We start from the raw sequence: 17,100 nt of genomic DNA on the forward strand, positions 1-17,100 counted from the left end.
CATAATAGTAATGGTAGTAGTATTGTGTGCCAGCCACGGTGTGGAACACTTTAAATGCCTTAATCCAGTTCATTTTTATGACAACCCCGTGAGGTAGGTAATAGTATGAATCCTATTTTCAGATGAAATGAGGCACAGAGAAGTTGAGGAACTTGTCTAAGCCCACACAGCAAATAAGCAGAAGAGATGACCTGCTGTAGGAGGACGGAAGCCTTGCCTGCTGTGTTCATCTCGGTATTTCCCCGGTGTGTTGCACATTGCGTGGCCGTTAGGAGGGACTGAGTAAGTGTTTGTTGGGTGAATGACTGAAGGTTGAGCCTTGGGGCTAGAACCCGGGAGGCAGTACCCTATCACTGTGGGAAGGGATGCTTGGGTTGGTCTGCTTCTGGAAAAGCAGAAGGTACACATAAGCAGAATATTTATCTGGAGTGCCCAGCTGTGTCAGTCGATTTTCGTGTTGGTGCCGCTGAATTCCCCGCAATTCTTCAGCTACCTGCTGGCTTGTTGAAGACGGACTCGTTCATGGGACGTGGTGTGAAGCGCCTCGCGTCCCAGTCCTTTGAAAATCACTAGCCCCGGTTTGGGCCTTCTCAGTTGGCCAGCTCCCCTCGCTGTTCTGGAGAAGTGGCAGCTGGCTCACAAATCAACTTGATTTTGAAGGATGGAAAAGTGGATCAGCTGGAAAGGCACAGCCCAAGGAGTCCGTGGAAGGGCTTGTGGGTACATCCAGGAGCCTTCTGGTCTCTACTTGGAGAGTGTATGTGATCGAGAGAGAGAAGGTTGACCAGAAATCAGTAACTTCTTGTTTTTTTAAAAAATAATTGATTTAAAATTTATTTTAATTTTTATTTATTTATTTTTGGCTGCGTTGGGTCTAAGTTGTTGCATGCGGGCTTTCTCTAGTTGCGGTGAGCGGGGACTACGCTTTGTTGCTGTGTGTGGGCTTCTCATTGCGGTCGCTTCTTTTGTTGAGGAGCATGGCCCTAGGCACATGGGCTCAGTAGTTGTGGCTCGTGGGCTCTAGAGCGCAGGCTCAGTAGTTGCGGCGCACGGGCTTAGTTGCTCTGCGGCATGCGGGATCTTCCCGGGCCAGGGCTCGAACTTGTGTCCCCGCGTTGGCAGGTGGATTCTTAACCACTGGGCCACCAGGGAAGTCCTAAATCAGTAACTTCCCTAAAAATTAAAGGCCTCGGGTGATGCCTTTGGAGGTAGATATAGAAACCTCCTTTTTCCTATTACTTAGGTCAGAAAACCAGCTGGGGTGGGCTTTGCTTCTAACATCCCTTTGCCTTTCGGTTAATAAGTAATTGCCCTGAAACCTGTCAAAGACAGACGCTTACTGAAAGAGAGATGAGCTGGAGAGAGAGAGAGAGAGACAGAGAAAAACAGAGCCAGAGTGGGGGTGGGGTGGAACAGACATACAGAGAAAGACACACAAACGGGAGGGGGAGGGGGAGAAGGGGGAGGGGGAGAAGGGGGAGAGAACTAGTCTCTGGAGTGTTTTTATGGAGGTTTTTAGTGCCAGCCTCTGCACGATGGGTTTGATCACTGTTTTCAGAGTTCTCTGATCATTTCTTGCTTAGAAAGGAGGAAATTAGAAATGTTGAGCTATGATTTGTTTTAATCAGAAAGAAATTGTCTAACATAAATCTCCCCGTGAGTGCTGGAAAAGCCCTAAAGCGGCCAAGAAAAAAATATCAGTACTTTGCAAAGGAGGAATGATTGTTCCAATCCGTGGCTTAATTGATTTTAAGGCTTAATGAAACTCGGACCAGAGCCTGCTACACACACTTGGTGTCTGGGATCACCAGTGAAAGCTACATGGGGAGAGGAGGAATTTGGGGCGTTTATTTGGTTCTTTGCTATTGATGTGATTTTCTAATCGCGTGGGGTACCTAATACCAGATAGTAATTGTTTTTCTACGAAGAGAGTAAATTTTTTTCCCTAACACAGTAATTTATTTTAAATTACAGCTTTTTCTATTGGAAGCATTCACTTATGTTAGCTTATCGTTCCCCAAGTGAAATTTCACTGATGCTGTATAATTAAATATAGATTTTTAAAAAGCGATAGAATATATTTTAAATTTATAAGCGGACAGACTGGGGTATATAAAGACTTTATTTAACAAGAGTAAATAGCCTACCTGATCAACGTGACGGCTACTGGAAAGGATTCCTTTAGCCTCAGTGTATCCTTATTCAGTGCCAGGCACCTTCTTGGGAAGGGGTGCTAAAGCATGCTAACTTAATTGGGCTAAAAGGATTGATCTGTAAGATATGTTATATGGGTGTAAGCAACAGCCTTGGGCTCTGGTCTGCTCGAGTTTGAATCCTATTTCTTCCCTTTACAAACCAGGTGCCCTTCACTTCCTGTTGCCTCAGTTTCTTCATCTGTAACATGGGAATGCTAATAGTACTGGAGTCACAAGGTTGTGAAAATTAGCTGAAGTCTTGCACATAAAGCGCTTAGGATGGTGCCTGGATATGTAGAACGGTACCCAGGTACCTAGTGTGTGCTGTACAGGATTAAAAAAAAAATTTGGGGTCCCTGTGTGGTCTGGCCCCTGCCTACCTGTCCAGGTTCATCTCCGACCATTCTCTTCCTTTTCCCAATTATACCGGCCTCATAGCTGTTCCCGAACCCTCCCGTCTCCTTCTGTCTTGTCACAGAAGACTTCCTCTGCTTGGGGTGACCTCAGCCAAGCTCGTCCACCTGATGCCTCTGTATGCAGTGAGTCTCTGCCCACTGGTGTCTTTCCCCTAGAGTTTTCCTGGACTGCTTTTCCCCCTCTCCTGCCCACTTTCCCTCCCTCCCCTCCCTTCCCTCAGCAAATTGTTAGCAGCCCCTTTCTCTGAGTGACGTGGCAGTGACAAAGAAAGCAAACGTTCCTGACTTCAAGGAGCTTAAAGTCCACGTTTTGGTTTTTAAACATGCATGCATCACAGCGCTGATCACATCACACATTGATTGTTGGCTGAAGGTCCCCTTATTTAAGCAACAGACATCTGTCGGAACTTTATTACATGCCAAGCATCCCACTAGACGGTGAGCCTGTATAGGTACCTAAGATGTTGTGCTTGCCCTCAGGGAGTATAGGTGTGTTGACAGACATGTAAATTAATAATAATAATATCAACACTCAACTCGGAGGAGGAGGGCAGGACCTGGTTGACGGTCCAGGCTCAGTAATACTTGGGTAGGAGCAGACCCAGTACCTGTGTTTCTCATCACTGTTGGAAGGTGTTAGACCAGCTGGTTAGAAATATGAGGGCTCTTCTTTGACTCCAGCTGCCGAGTTCATGGTCGCCAGCCCAGATTTTGGAATCAGCCCGACCTAGGTAGGAATCCCGGCTCTCCACCTGCTGGCAGTGAGTATTCTCAGTCCAGGCTCTCCTCCACGTGCCTCTCAAGCTAACTGCTTCCCTGCATAGGACGCTTGTCAAGATTAAGTGAGGTGGCAGTGCCCGGCTTGTGGCCCGCACTAGGTTCCACCCACTGGCGCTGCTCACCGTGCCGAGAGCTTCTGGAGGTTACCTCTCTGTGCCTTGCCTGTCCTGGGCTCTAGCCCATCAAGGCCTTCCTGCTTCCCCTATTCCCGCCAACAGCTCTCGTGCCCACGAGGGGCCGGCCTCCTCTGTGCCAGACAGAGCCTCGTCCGGGTATGTTTGCTCTGTGTTCAAACAGAGCTTCCTTGCTGTGGTATTGGATTCTGTGGGACAGTGACAGTTTCCAGAAACCTCTGGTCCGTGAGCCAATTTGGAGCAAATTAAACCATTCTCTGTGCCCCTCGGCTGGCATCCTAGAAGGCTGCCCAGACACTCCGGGCAGGCTTCAGCACCTTCACATCAAGGACTCCATTATGGCTCTGAAATAAAAACGTTCCCCGTTGCTCCCTGCGTGCGAAGCTGGATCGTGTGCTTGGCACACACCTCGGCAGGGGCCGTAACCCCGCTCCAACCCAATCGGAAGGTCCTCCTGCAGGCAGGAGCCACTTAACGTGCTCCGTGCTTCTCCCTGTGAGGATGCAAAAAAAGCAGGAGCTCTCAGGACCCCACGTGTCCAGGTGCACTTCCAGCTAGAGGTAGGGCGAGTCTTTTCAAGTGTTCAGAGAGGTTATTTCATATGCAAATTTGTGGAGCCGGGCTGGGGAGAGGCCACAGTCCTCATTCACTCCACAGTTTCTCATCTTGTCAGAGAAGCTGACCTCATAGCCCCACATTCATGTTCTCCTTAGCAAGGACCCTCCTGTAGGAACAGTCATGAATTTGGCAACTAACGATCATAAGGGTTTTAGGATTTGTGGAGAATTTATCTGTGAAAGAAAATGGATGAATTAAAAATACTAACCAGCTTAGCCAGCACCCGCATGGATGAATCACTGAGATCTTTTTTTCTTCTTCCCCCTTCATACTATAAACATATGGCATGAATTTTCTGCTCTCATTACAGATGCTGAGAGAAGGCAAAGACAAATATTTATATTACATTCATGTTTTACAGTAAAAACACTGTTTGGTTTGTTTATACAGTTCCACTGTTACAGTTTTTATGGTTGGTAATGAAACCACTGTAAAACCCAGCCTGGGTTATATAGCAGATACGATAAGGCCCAAGTACTCAGGGAGAGACCCTGGATGGAATAGTTGATGTCACGCGTAGGGAATCGACAATTGAATGATGTGTTAGGACAGGCCAAGCTAGACCGTAATAACAAACGACCTCAAAATCTCAGGGGCTTAAAACAACTGAGGTTTATTTCTCGTTCCAATGACATTTCCATCGTGAGTTGCTGGGAAGGCTGTGCTAGATGGGACCTCGCTTAGCCAACCGGAGTCGACTCGCGTCTCTGGGTGTTGTGACAGGAAGAGAAAGGCGTGTTGACCGTGCACTGCCCTTCAGACTCATGCTCAGGGTGACGCTGTCGCAGCTGCTCACGTTCCCTGGGCCAGAGCCACAGGTAACCTCTAGGTGCAGGGGGTGCACACCTGCCACGGGAGTGACAGGAGGTGGACAATTAGACTCGCAGAGAGCAGCCCTCAGGACTTCCTTCTGGTTACTTCAAGGGTTTTTGTAGTTATTTAACTGATATTCTGTGTTTAATGCAACTTTGAATCATAAGGGAACAGGGAAGGCATCAGAGACCCTCCTGCCCACCACCCCCAAACTCCTTACAGCTAATGAGACTCTGTCTTCATTCTATGATGACCTGGATAGAAAGGACCCGCCACTGTCCCCAGGAATATGTCACAGTGCAGAAAAAATTTCACATCCAGAAAACGTTTTCAAGTTGAACTGTGATTTTGGCTGTGGGGGTGTGTGTTATTTTAAAATAAGTGTATGTCTAGAAACTCATCAGTAGACGGCACTCCTTTAGATCTATTACCCTCAAGTGGTGTGCACTGCCACCATCAAGTAGGCATGAAATGCTGGAGATAACCATTCATCCAAAGGAAATAAAAAGTGTAAGTAAGAAAGCAGCTCCAAGTGACTTTTCACAGCCACTTATAGGTGGTATCTAGAGTGGAGATGTCCAGTATGGTAGCCAGGGGCCACATATGGCAATTGAGGGCTTGAAATGCGCCTGGTCCAGGTTGAAATGATGTGTAAGTGTGAAATAAAATACCTATCAGATTTTGAAGACATAGTATAAAAAGGTAAAATATTTTATTAGTGTTTTTTATATTGATTCCATGCTGAGATGATATTTTAGACACTGGGTTAAAATATTAAAGTTCATCTCACTTGTTTCTTTTTACCCTTTTTTTTTGACTTGACTACTAGAAAATTTAAATTACATGTGTGACTTTCATTAGTTTTATTGAATGGTACTGATGTAAAGGGTAAGCAACAGAGAGAGAGAGAAAAAAAAAATTTGGTGTCTTTCTCACAAATCCCTAATGGTTAGAACTCACAGTTTAACCTGAAAATTTATGTCCTTTGACTTGTTGGCATTTTCTACTTAAAATTTTTTTTTTAATTTAAAAATAATTTTGGATTCTCATAGACGTTGCAAAGACTAATACGGAGAGTTCCTGGGTACCTGACTGTCACCCAGCTTCCCCCAATAATAACATCTTATATAACCATATTAGAATGATCAAATCTGGGAAATTGACATTGGTACCTAATTATAAACTAAAGAATTTATTTATATTTAACCAGTTTTTACATGTACTTTGTGTGTGTGTGTGTGTGTGTGTATAGTTCTGTTAAATATAGAGGTTTGCATAAGTACCATCACAATCAGGATACCGAACTATTCTGTCACCTCCCAAGAAACACCCTTTACATTAGTTTTTATTCTTTGAGTTACTTCTTTTTTTTCAATTGAAGTATAGTTGATTTACAATGTTGTGTTAGTTTTTGGTGTACAGCAAAGTGATTCAGATATTACATGTATATTCTTTTTCATATTCTTTTCCATTATGGTTTATTACAGGATTTTGAATATAGTTCCCTGTGCTATCCAGTAGGACCTTGTTGTTCACCACTCTATATATAATAGTTTGCTGAGTTACTTCTTAATTAGGGCTGTTGCTTAGAGTAAAGCTTCAAGGCAACCTAGTAGCAAAAGGTGCTCTTGGCTTGGAGGTCCATGGATTTGTCGGTCCATCCCACCCTTAGAATGTGGCTGAGTTATCCCAAGCTTTGCACGAGGTGCTGAGCAGATGCAAAGAAGAGAAGCCTGCACTCAGGGAACTCCTGGTCTTTGGAGGGTTACAGAACTAGTTTCATTAGAAGGTGAGAAATGGCATAATAGAAATTGGTACCTTAATCTGCCAAAGAGAAGAGAATGACACAGGGTCTTTTTTCCAAGTTTCAGAACCTAAATCTCTTGTCCTTCCTTTACCTCGCTTTAAGTAGCGTCACAGTGGTTCAAATCTCTTTAGAAGGCAGTTACTTCCTTACCCAGTTTGAAGGGCAAGAGGAATGCCTTCCCCTTAAACAGGTAGTTTGTATGATCCATATGAGCCAGGTGTTCTGGAAGATTTACACCGGATCTAACTCCCAGATTTTTCAGGTTTTTTTTTTTTTGCGGTACGCGGACCTCTCACTGTTGTGGCCTCTCCCGTTGCAGAGCACAGGCTCCGGACGCGCAGGCTCAGCGGCCATGGCTCACGGGCCCAGCCGCTCCACGGCATGTGGGATCTTCCCGGACCGGGGCACGAACCCGCGTCCCCTGCATCGGCAGGCGGACTCTCAACCACTGCGCCACCAGGGAAGCCCCAGGTTGTTCTGTTTGTTTCTTTTCTTTTTTTTTTTAAGAAAGAGCCTCATAAGTTGAATTTGGTGATTTTAGAAGTAGTTAATATTTGTTGTATTGCAAAGCTTTTTTAAACAGGAGGGTTAACTAGGTATTTGTTTCTGTGGCTACTTAAAGTAGTCTTTCTTGATATTTGTGTCCCAAGATTTGTATCCGTTTCTTGTTGTTAAGGTGGAGGACAGTTTGTCATAACTTTTTTTTAAACTTCTATTGTGTCATAACTTTTAACATGCCAGGAGGCCACAGAGAAGCACCTGTCTGCCTTTTCTCCAGGCTAAAAACCCAGGGGTGTGATCAACCTCTCCTATGGCCCCTTGTGCTTTCCCACATCCTTATTAAACGTATTGTCTAGATACAGAAACACTCTTCCTCAGTTTACCTTTTTCTGAAAAAAAAACCAGGAGGGTTATGTCACCAGCTGTACAGGTTATGTATCAGTGTAGCATGTTCTATGTTTTATAATGCAGGAGTATGTACACCTGCCCCCGCCCCACCCAGGATGGAAATGTATTTGCAATGCTTGTTTTCCACTTTAAGATCTGTTATGACTTTGGAAATCTTAAACAAACAAAAGGTAGTTTTGAATATAAAACCGGTGACCATTAGAGTCCCATGTGATGATGGAAACCTAATTTCTTTGAGCCTGAGTTTCCACATGTGTAAATTGAAGAGACTAATAATGATGATTATCGCGTGATTTGTTGTGTTGATATTTGAATATCTTGTATTTGGTGTAGTGTGAGGCCCATGGATGACATTCAGTAAGCTTTTTTTTGGTCCACATGATCATTGTGTAACTGTAGCAAAAATAGACAAAGCTTCTAGGACGTGGTGCTTATGGGTACTCAATGAATGATTTCTTCTCAGTTGCTTTCTCCTGTTTGTTGAATGAGGGAGTGAATGAATGGATGAATGAATGAACACACTTGAATTCTCCCGTCAGAATTAGCTTTCTTCTTGAAGGTTGAAAGAAATTCTAAATAACTGAGATAAATTATACAGAACCAAATCAGAAGACATATAAAACAACACATGGAAGGAAGATAGATGAAGTTTCATTTTCTTCCTTAGTCCATTTTTTAAATCTAAGTCTTGATAGAGATGAGGCTCCCGCCCGCGCAGGGCTGGGAGCCTTGCAGGTTAAAAATGGCTTTCCCATTTGCTGGCACTTGTGATTCCCGCTCCCGCCCAGCGATGTGTACTCTGTCATCGTCTCCACTTTACAGATAGAGAAGCTGAGGCCCCGAGAAGCGAGGGGACTGTATCCGTCCAAGGCCACGCGTACCCGTGCCCCGAAGATAAGTTCATTTCTTCTCTTGTGCCCACCTATGTCCCACCTGACTCCGCCTTCCAGCGGCTCAATCTAGACGACACCACGTCCTCCTTGGCTCCTCCCTAAGCATGTAAGAGGACATAGCACACAAGTTGGTGGTGATGACAGACCCTGTGTTGGACTCACAGCCAGCCAACAGCACTGGGGAGATGGATGGACTGTGCCCTGAGCTATTGCTGATCCCCCGACCTCTCTCTAACCGTGGACTCCTAGAGCCTGTCCAGAGCCCCTGTCCTTCTGGGAACCCTCCACCTCTGCCTGCTGACCCAGGCTGCCTGCTGGTAGAAACCACAGCAACTGAAGAGGACACAGAGAACATGGAGATCATTGTGGAAGCAGTAGCTGGAAATCTGTCCCCAGGTGCTCCTGGAGAGACCCCAGGGGACACAGGTTCGAGCCCTGGTCTGGGAAGATCCCATGTGCTGCGGAGCAACCAAGCCCGTGTGCCACAACTACTGAGCCTGTGCTCTAGAGCCCGAGAGCCATAACTACTGAAGCCTGTGCGCCTAGAACCCATGCTCTGCAACAAGAGAAGCCACCGCAATGAGAAGCCCGCGCACCACAACAAAGAGTAGCCCCTGCTCACTGCAACTAGAGAAAGCCCATGCGCAGCAACGAAGACCCAAAGCCAAAAATAAATAAGTAAATAAACTTAAAAAAAGAAGCAAATTGCCAAAAAATGACCCCAAAAGATCTGAAAGGATATAGACCAAATTATGTGTGTGAGGTGGTTATTCTTTGTATAGTTCTGTTGTTGCACTGAATTTTTATTTAAACAAAAGAATAATAAAGAGAAAAAGAACCACCAGAATAAACGTAGGACAAACCTGGGCTCCACCATTGACAGGCATGGTGGCCTTAACCTTGCAGCATCCCAGGTCCCTCTTCTCATAGGGCAGTTGGAGGACCAAGCAAAAGTGTTTCCTAAGCCTTTCTTTGTCAAGGTCCTGCCAGTTGCTTAAGAAATGGCAGCAAGCGGAGCAACTAGACCCATGCGCCACAATTCCTGAGCCTGTGCCGTAGAGCCCGTAAGCCACAACTACTGAGGCCCACGCGCCTGGAGCCTGTGCTCTGCAACAAGAGAAGCCACCGCAATGAGAAGCCCACACACCTCAACAAAGAGTGGACCCCGCTCGCTGCAACTAGAGAAAGCCCGAGCGCAGCAACAAAGACCCAATGCAGGCAAAAATAAATAAATAAATAAATAGATTAAAAAAATAAAAATTATCATAAATCTAAGTATTTTTGTATGATGCAAATGATAGGGTTTAAACAGATTCCTTGGAAGATGTGGGTGGGTTTCAGGGATTTAAATGATGTGGTGGGTGTGTCGCAGGCATTTAAGACCTCCTAAGGCTTCCATTTCCATTAAGCATTATGGATGCATTCCAAGAATTTAATTAATATAACATCTCTTCATTCATTGTAATTCCTCACGAGGGTTATGGGAACTTGGAAGTGTTCAGTTTCTTATTCAGCTGATTAAAAGGTACTTTCTATGGTTTTCCAACTAGCTGTTTTCTATGGAATTCAGTGGTTGTCCATGAATATTAAATCAATACAGCTAAAATGATGAAAGTAGTGAGAAGTGCTTTTATCTGAACATAGAAGAATAGTTCGCTTGCCTCAGTTGGGAAAAATAAAGTTTTAAGGCTACAGATTGGTGTAAAAGGGTCGTATTTGAAAAATCCCAGAACAGTAAGAGTATTATTTGGAAGTTTTGAGGGGCTAAAATTAGAAAAAAAATAAAACAGTAAGTCATACTTTATAGAGTGGCACTAAATTATGGGCCCTTATGATATGGTTCAGGTGGAAAATTCATTGGCTCACGTAAGGGTATCGAAAGATCTATGGATGTTAAGATCCCTCATGGGTCTTGACCAGGCTGGGTGGGGTGGGGTGGGGGGGAAAGGACATTCTTTTTGAAATCATATAAATGATTTTCCTTGGGGCCACCGGAGAAAATGGAACCTACATCTGATGAAGTACGGCACATCTTCTGTTTTGATTCCGTGCTTGGCTAACCATAAAGATTAGATTAGATCCTGCTATAAAACTATTGAAGAGGGATGGAGAGGAGGGGGCAGGGCAGAGAAGGAGGGTGAGTGGGCAGGAAGGATTTGGAGGGGCAGGCAGAGGAGAAGTCAGCACCAGAGTTCCTGGCATTCCAGTGCAGGCATGCATTTGATCCAAGCAGTGGCTGGGAGGGAGCAGCTCATCTGCAGGATGGAATTGCGAGGGACAGGTTTGGGGCTGAGTCATGCTGGTGTGGAACAAGGAATGTCGCCCACCATTGGGTTCTACAAGGATTAAGTCGTTAGCCACTGAAGTACACCCTGAAAGGAGTTCAGGATGAGGCACTCTGTGTTTTGGCAAAACAGGCCCCTTAGAGAGTTAGATATATTTCAGAAAAAAATTTCATGAACTTGGATTCTTTTTTTTTTTCCTCATTGATTTTTATTGGAGTATGGTTGATTTACAATGTTGTGTTAGCCTCCACTGCGTGAACTTGGATTCTTGCATCTTCCCGGATATAGAAAGGCACTAAAATCATTAACTGGATACCTGTTCCTCGTGACTGGCAGTAAGCTTCTACCGAGATGGATGTTTGACTGCACGTACTCTTTAGCCAAAATCAATATAGATGCACCCACTAGCCTCTCCCCTGCCTCTTCGGAGCAGTCCCTCAGAGCCATCTCAGAGGGTAAATCCTGGCTCTAGTCCTCAGTAAGACCCTGAATAAAACTCAACTCACAGCTCTTAAGTTGTGTGCATATGTGTGTGTGTGTATATGTTTCAGTTGGCACTAGCAACAGGAAGAAGCTTGAGTTCCTAGGACCAGGACTAGGCGGGTTCCAGAGGCAAGTTGTGACAAGTTAATTGGTAAGATCTTGGAGGCATCAGCTCACCTCTGCAGGCGTGGCCTCCCCGGACCTCCTACCTGTGGTGTCCCAGGCCCAGCGGGTTTGCCCTTCACCACTGGTCATCGGTGGTCATGGATGCCACAGCACAGAGGGTGCCTTGCCTCCATCCTCCTCTTTGTTGATGCAGGTTCACGAGGGATGTGAAAGTCTGCGTGTCTCTGCAATAGTGCTTGCTGCTCCTTTGTCCATCTTCAGAGCCGAGCGAAGAGAGTCATAAGCCCAGCTGTATGCAGGGCGTATGAAATTGGAACGACAACCTTTAAGTCTATTTGTTGAGAAAGAGAAAGGATCTCGGAGTTCGCGAACAGCCAGTGGCTAACATAATAATAACAACGAAACCCCTGTTACTTTTCTGCTGCAGCTCCCTTCCCACCCCTGGCTTCCCCAGTGTGATAGCTGTTGTCTTGTCAAGCATCTTTTCCCACGCTCATTCTTAACAGCTCCATCCTGGGGACTGTGGAAGTGAAGACCATGGTAGTATTTTGCATGAGCTAGTCTGGGCCAGTTATGGTCTTTCATACCGGAGCCAGACCAGTCAGTAGTCAGTGAAGAAGATGCTCTCTTGTCTTAGGTGCTGGGAGCTACAACGATGTTTATATGGGCTGCTACGAGCTGTATTTCCAGCTACAAGGAGACAGATAAGAATGGTGAAGGCAAGCTGAAATGAGAGAGAGCAAAAGAGTTCCTTGGGCCGACGTCACCCCTGGGCTTGTGCAGTTATGGAGCCGATGAACCTTCCTTTGTGTGTGAGCTAGTTTCAGCTGGGTTTCTGTCACATGCAACCAAATTGGTCCTATCTAGTACGCCTGGGGAGTCCTGGGGACCCAGAGGCTCTGCCTAGTAGGTGCTCTGACCCTCAGTGTCACATCCATTCCAGTCCATCCTATCCTAGAAGACATGTTAGGAGAAGGAGTCGGGTCCCATTTAGAGTGATTTGCTTCAGGTCCTGCATCTTTGTAACGGCTGTCTGTAGTCGCACTGATCCTACAGGGGAAAGCATTTTGGATCTGGGTCAAAACCACTTGGTTTGAATCCCAGCCCAGTTTCTCAGTGGATGTCCTACCTGGGTCAGGCAGTGAATCTCTGAGATGACACCACCTACTTCATGGGGTTTGGAGTGACTGCTGATGAATGGGGGTTCAGGACAGGGGGCCTTGCATGTCAGCAGACTCACGTTCCTTTCATGTTGTCCCTCCCAACCGGTGTTTATGTGGAACCCAGGCCATCTGTATCCTGATAACTGTGTGACTTTCTTAGGGTTCTTTCCTTGTGTCTGGCACCTCTGGTCTTAAATGTCCGAACACTAAAGGTGAATATCAGCTTCAGGGTTACTTTTTTCATTTTCCACTCCCTTTTTAAGACAAAAGTGTGGAATAAACTATATTTTCTATACTCCCTGCCCACCCTCTGTGATGAGGGTTGGATCAGGCAAGATGGTGCTGCTGGCCCACCGGGTCATCCCCCATCCCATTCCAGGGCCACCTGCCACGTTGCCCCCTTGTGAGAATGAGGATCGGGTGCCCCCTCCTCTCTCGTGGGCCACAGCCAGCTGAGCAGAGTGCAGGCTGGGACAGCCCACCTTGGCCCTGGGACTGTTGCTATGGGGTTGAACCAACTAGCTTGGGTGATCCTTGCTCACAGGTAGGTAGGGAAGGTAGAAAAACATACTCCCGCCAGTTGAAAATAGCATAATTGTGAGTTTCTAGTATATCTGTTTGAGCTTTCAACAAAATGGTCCAAACACGTATCATACGGTCCCAACATTTTAGCAGGTTTCATTTTAAAAACCTTGGATACCTGTTTTGTACATATTATATATGACATCCACATGAATATGTTAATTCCACTTTATTAGTTTCAGTCTCTCTCTCTCTCTCTTTTTACCCCTGTACATGATTGCTGTTTTATAGCTACAGTTTGGTGGAATTAACACAGATTTCCCACATGGGGAAGGTTTCAGGTAAGGATTTACAGCAAGGCAGGTTCTTGATCCTTGGAAGGGATTCTTCCCTGAGGTGGGATTTGAGAACGCATGTTAGAGCTGTCCAAGGGGGGCTGGAAGGCGCAGCGTGGTGGGAAGATGAATTGGAATCATTATTAGAGCCGTTCTCAGAATTTACAGGATATATGATCATAGGAGTAACTTACCTCAGGAATGATGGAATGTTGATGTTTGGAATATTTTTAATTAACCTGCTTCGCTTATATTGAAAGGATGACACAGAGAACAGTAGAATTTGATAAGGAATAACTCAGAATTATATGGAGAATAAAAAAGATAAGGGCTGTCCACATAGTTTGGGGGCAAGTTAGCTAACCTCTCTGTTTCACTTTCTTTGTTCATAGAAGGAAGATAAAAATAGGCCCCACATCCTGGGGTTTTGTGGGGAAATATGTGTTTGTGACAACTTAGAACAGTGCCTGGCACATAGTAATAAGCACTTGGTGGTGTTACTGGTTTCTTGTTGCTGTTGTTTGCTGACTGCTGACCATTCATTACTTGGAAGCTCTTATTACGAATGATGGTTGATGCATTCTCTTCCCTGTCCATTTTGTGACAGTAACTATTAAAAAAAGGCTTTTATCCTATAGGTGAGAATTTCTTTATTATGAGTCTAGAGCTGTTATAGTTGAATGTTATGAAATGTCTTATGTATGCAGAAAACAGGTAAGACTTGAACACTGTGGTAGAAAAGTTCTTAGTTAATGGGCAAGGACTGCATATTAGTCAGTTTTTGCTGCAGTAACAAGCAGCCCCAGAGGTTGCTTGTTACTGCAGCAAAAACTCAAGGGGTTCATGCCAATGTGTATTCTTTGTTCATGCCCCATGAGGGCTGGAAGTTGGCCGTGGTTCTGCTGTATCAGCTGGGCTTCCCCAGACTGTTTCTCATGAGTTGTCATTCCAGTACCCAGGCTGCAGGAGAAGTCACCAGAGGCAGAAGCTCCAGGGACTTCTGTTCAGACCTTGAGCAGAAGTGACCTTCACATTCCGATAGTCATATCAGGTCTCAGGGCCAAGACCGACATGAGTGGGGCAGGAAAGTGTACCCCACCTATAGGAAAGCATGGCAAAGGCAAGGAGGCAACAATAACAGTGACCAAACAATATGCTCTACCAAGGACAGTTTCTTAACATAGGCACCCTTTGTCTTTCAGTAAAATATCCCTTCACCAGTTTCTTTAACTTTTTATTTTAGGTTCCCGTAAGCAGTTAAACCCACAAATACACAAGTTAAAAAAAAAAAAAAGAAGAAGAAGAAAAGAAAGAAAGGTATATCTGAAAGAGTCAGGAAAATCCTGACCAGTCTCATTTCGGAGAATCAAACCGGTGGTCTTTGCAGGGACCAGTCACCCCATTAACCTAGCATTAATGGGCTGAGTAGGAGAAGGCAGCTCAGAGTCCTGGCAAGACGCATCCAGATTTATGGCCCATTCCCAGCCTTCTGTCATCGAGGCTGTTTTCCCTCTAGATGTCTTAGTCAATCAGTAATTAATTTGCAATCCAAAGTTTCATTAAGTGTTATTGAGTTCCCTCACGCTGACGTTTGTAGTGCTGTATTTCTTTAGAACCGCAAACCGCTTTTCATACTGACATTTGCATATTTTAACAGAAAAGATTGCAGTTCTGGTGTAAATGACCCAGTTTTCTGGATATATTTACGTGAATGTCATAAACTTATTATCCTTCCCTTCCACTTCACTGCTTTTCTGCTTTTCTCAAGTATTTTGAAATCATATTTAAAACATTATTACAGCCTCTGAATTCTATCCAAAGTATAAATAAATTTTACCGGGTGAATATTTTCAAAACAATACCAAGTAGCTGGTCTTATTTAGATCTCGTCTTGTGTAGCGGCAGCACCATTATGCAACCAATGAAAGATATGCTTTGAATGTTTAGAGGATGGCAGGGGTGGGAGTGACAAAGTGTCAGCATCGTGTGGAATCTGCATGAATAGAGATGCTTAAATGAGGACAGGCAGTCTTAGCCAGAAATAAAATTTGGGGGGATAAATTTTGGAGGGCTGGGTAAATGAGAGTAAAGACAGATCTTTTTAAGATGTATTTTTTTAAAAAACAATATAATGTCCCTTTCAAGTTAGGAGCTTTTATACATTGTTCCTCTGCAGACAGGGTTTACTGTAGCTGCTCAGTAGGTTACTTGTTGGCTTTTTAAGTTAAAAAAAAAAAATTTCACTCAAGAATCCAAATTTCTCACTTGTCTTAAAAATGTTGGAAGACTTGACAGTGATTAGCTGGGACCGAGCAGTAGCTATCATCCCCTGTTTCTTTGACTGTTACTTAATCCTGCCTGGTTTAACCACCTTCACCCCTGATCCTTCTAAAGTCCTCTTCCTCTCTTTTATTTTTAGCACTTAGAGTGTATACTAACATTTTCTTTAATTTCCTCATGTGTTATACTTATTGCTTCCTGACTGCCTTATCCCAATAGAGTGTGAGTTCTGATGTAGAACATAATTTTGCACAGAGCAAGTCCTTAATAAATGTTCGTTGAAGGAATAAGTGAACGGAGTTGTTACCTGGCTGACGTTTGCACTTGCAGCTTCTTGTTTGCCTTCTGCTGGTTCTGATCCGTTGGGCTGCCCCCATGAGGTTCCCCAGGCCCACCAAGCTATTCCGTGTCCCAGGACCTTGGGACTTGCTGGCAGTTCTACCTGCAGAGCCCCACCCTTCCGCTGCTCAGGTCCTCTTCCTTCACCTTGAAAACTGCACCCCGTGTGGAACTTCTCCCAGTGCCTGCAGGCCTACTGGAACCTGCTCCTTCATCCAACCTGACAGGCACCTCCATGTGACAGTTTTGTCAAAAAGACCATGAACTCCATGAGGGGTGGTGATGTGCCTTTTCATCTCTGTGACAGCTCCTGACTCACCTCCCACTGGTGATGATTAAATGGCTTCACAATGAATTCACGTTTCTCAGTTGCTGAATGGTCCTGACCCTGGAAACCTTCTAAAAATTTGCACATATCACAGTTGGGAAAAGAATGGGAAAGACCGAATTCCTATGTTTTGAGCCCAGGAATGCAAGACATAAGCTAAGAAGAGATAGATGAAATGATTGCGCTAACCTGGTTTCCTTTTGTCAGGGAAGAACACAGATCACCTTATCCCTGAGGGTCACCGCACTTAACCCTTTATCTGATTGAGGGCACTTTCTGGCAGGAGGTGACCCTGTGGAATTCACCGTGAGGGCACAGGAAAATCTTATAATTCTTACACCTTTACACACAAAAAAAAGTTTAACTAGATGATTGTACCTTTTAACCATATCTACAATTAATTTGAATGTATTGTAAGTTGGTTAAAATATTCCATTAATGAAAAAGGTAGGCCCAGCTTATGGTAAATACGCTACTAAGTGTTTATAGTACATTTCATATTTTACATGATTTCCTTTGTAATTCTGCTTATCTTTTCATTCTAATTCCCTGAAGGACATATAAAAGAACCCCTAAAGAGAGTAATTACCACTGTACTCTTTAACCAAGGCTCCTTTTGCAAAGAGAATATCTGAGCTGCTTTTTAAAGAAGGTCGTTTTTAAATAAAAATGCA

At 44.6% G+C, this 17,100-nt stretch overlaps 1 protein-coding gene and 1 pseudogene across 6 annotated transcripts in view; both read left to right on the plus strand.

The window, feature by feature from the left end:
- WWOX (WW domain containing oxidoreductase) overlaps positions 1–17,100 on the plus strand; it is a 982,828-nt gene that overhangs the window by 74,201 nt on the left and 891,527 nt on the right. The gene's annotated exons all lie outside the window — the stretch shown is intronic.
- On the plus strand, positions 1,477–15,720 carry LOC115802508 (zinc finger protein 142 pseudogene; annotated as a pseudogene).

This window comes from Delphinapterus leucas, chromosome 20 (assembly GCF_059928025.1).
Source record: "Delphinapterus leucas isolate spDelLeu-1000000601 "Yukka" chromosome 20, BTC_Dleu_Yukka2, whole genome shotgun sequence".
NCBI classification, from domain to species: Eukaryota; Metazoa; Chordata; class Mammalia; order Artiodactyla; family Monodontidae; genus Delphinapterus; species Delphinapterus leucas.